This window comes from Nanorana parkeri, unplaced genomic scaffold, assembly GCF_000935625.1.
Source record: "Nanorana parkeri isolate BGI_ZX_2015 unplaced genomic scaffold, ASM93562v1 scaffold3539, whole genome shotgun sequence".
Lineage (NCBI taxonomy): Eukaryota > Metazoa > Chordata > Amphibia > Anura > Dicroglossidae > Nanorana > Nanorana parkeri.
The window spans coordinates 7977-10682 of record NW_017309807.1 but is presented as its reverse complement, the minus strand read 5'-3'; the positions used below and the strand labels follow the sequence as shown (position 1 = coordinate 10682).

The window sequence follows — 2706 nt, the reverse complement described above, 5'->3', positions numbered from 1 at the left end:
TTAAAGTCTCATGAGCTGTGATCTGCTTCAGTAGCATCAGTTGCAGGTGTTTTCTCTCCCCCTCCTGCTGAAGGGCCCAAAGCAGCCAGATCTTCCCAACTGGGGGCCCAACTGGTGGAGGAAGAAGCAGTATGGAGGAGAACGAATTGGGGTTTGTACTCCTCCATTCTTCCCTCTGGCCTGAATGAAGATATGTGGGGCTGGAGTGAGAAGGACCCTACTTACCTCAATCTAGGGCCAGCAGTAAGAGAGCCCACCCCTCTCTGCCAATCCCTCCACTGGCTTACAACCCCCGTCCCTCTCTGACAATCGCTCCACTGGCTTCCACCCCTCTTTGCTAATCCCTCCACCATGTTCCATCTCCTTCCCCTCTCTGCCAATCCCTCCACTGGCTTACAACCCCCGTCCCTCTCTGACAATCGCTCCACTGGCTTCCACCCCTCTTTGCTAATCCCTCCACCATGTTCCATCTCCTTCCCCTCTCTGCCAATCCCTCCACTGGCTTACAACCCCCGTCCCTCTCTGACAATCGCTCCACTGGCTTCCACCCCTCTTTGCTAATCCCTCCACCATGTTCCATCTCCTTCCCCTCTCTGCCAATCCCTCCACTGGCTTACAACCCCCGTCCCTCTCTGACAATCGCTCCACTGGCTTCCACCCCTCTTTGCTAATCCCTCCACCATGTTCCATCTCCTTCCCCTCTCTGCCAATCCCTCCACTGGCTTACAACCCCCGTCCCTCTCTGACAATCGCTCCACTGGCTTCCACCCCTCTTTGCTAATCCCTCCACCATGTTCCATCTCCTTCCCCTCTCTGCCAATCCCTCCACTGGCTTACAACCCCCGTCCCTCTCTGACAATCGCTCCACTGGCTTCCACCCCTCTTTGCTAATCCCTCCACCATGTTCCATCTCCTTCCCCTCTCTGCCAATCCCTCCACTGGCTTACAACCCCCGTCCCTCTCTGACAATCGCTCCACTGGCTTCCACCCCTCTTTGCTAATCCCTCCACCATGTTCCATCTCCTTCCCCTCTCTGCCAATCCCTCCACTGGCTTACAACCCCCGTCCCTCTCTGACAATCGCTCCACTGGCTTCCACCCCTCTTTGCTAATCCCTCCACCATGTTCCATCTCCTTCCCCTCTCTGCCAATCCCTCCACTGGCTTACAACCCCCGTCCCTCTCTGACAATCGCTCCACTGGCTTCCACCCCTCTTTGCTAATCCCTCCACCATGTTCCATCTCCTTCCCCTCTCTGCCAATCCCTCCACTGGCTTACAACCCCCGTCCCTCTCTGACAATCGCTCCACTGGCTTCCACCCCTCTTTGCTAATCCCTCCACCATGTTCCATCTCCTTCCCCTCTCTGCCAATCCCTCCACTGGCTTACAACCCCCGTCCCTCTCTGACAATCGCTCCACTGGCTTCCACCCCTCTTTGCTAATCCCTCCACCATGTTCCATCTCCTTCCCCTCTCTGCCAATCCCTCCACTGGCTTACAACCCCCGTCCCTCTCTGACAATCGCTCCACTGGCTTCCACCCCTCTTTGCTAATCCCTCCACCATGTTCCATCTCCTTCCCCTCTCTGCCAATCCCTCCACTGGCTTACAACCCCCGTCCCTCTCTGACAATCGCTCCACTGGCTTCCACCCCTCTTTGCTAATCCCTCCACCAGGTTCCATCCCCCCGCGGCTCTCTGCCAATCCCTCCACTGGCTTCCATCTCCCGCGGCTCTCTGCCAATCCCTTCACTGGCTTCCATCCCCCGCGGCTCTCTGCCAATCCCTTCACTGGCTTCCAATTGCCCAAATAATAAAATTCTAAATATTAATAACCACTTACAAAGCCATCCACAACTCTGCCCCCGGATATATCTCCAATCTTGTCTCATAATATCACGTTGCTCCATGTTGACCTCCCATACTGGCGTTTCTACCTATGGGGTTAGGAGCGTCTAGTAAGACTGGTCACGTAGCTTGATGATTAGTGAAAAGGTTTATTCGTTTAGTATGGCCAACACATTTTGGGAAAAATGTAGGTGCTCATAACCCTATCAGGTGAGGGGTGCACTGACCGCCCGTGACCAAAGTAACATCCTAAAACTGGAGCCACCTCTCTATACATTGCACCTCTGCTGTAGGTTGGTCTTCTCAAAAGAGCACCACCTCTATATACAGACCAATTAAAATTTTCGGTCCAGCGTTACCATACACCTACCAGACACCCAATTTTTCCTAGAACCCTTTGCAGAGAGTTCCCAGGTACGATGATAGGTTGCTGCCCTTTGCTCATGCAGTAGATGTCACATGATGAATCAGAATCAGAACCCTATTAGCGTGTCATGATGCGGCGCCTTCTCTTCTTCCACCGCTAGATGGCGCTGACGTCCACCTGCAGCTCCTCCGCACCTGCCAACTTCTGCTTCACCCGAACTGAGAATAATGCCTGCAGCCTGATTGGTCACCTGTCATGCAGCTCAGTCCCTTGCCTGGCCAGCCCAGCCAATCAGCTGTCGGCAGGGTGTGAGCAGTGCTGGCTGGCTGGGGACCCTGCGCTGGGCTGAGTGAGCGATCCTGGGCTCTGCTCTGGAGATGGGTGAGAGCTGCACTGCTGGAGAGAGGAGAGAAGCATCCTAACCAACCAGAGGCAGGTACCTGCACCCCCTACATGCTGCATGCACCCCCCTATTATTATTAGAATGGGGGGGGG

The 2706-nt window shown here is 54.8% G+C and overlaps 1 protein-coding gene across 1 annotated transcript in view; it reads right to left on the bottom strand.

Moving 5' to 3' along the window:
• Positions 1-2706, bottom strand: part of SPICE1 (spindle and centriole associated protein 1) — a gene marked incomplete at its 3' end in the record, with an annotated part of 37293 nt that overhangs the window by 33936 nt on the left and 651 nt on the right. The gene's annotated exons all lie outside the window — the stretch shown is intronic.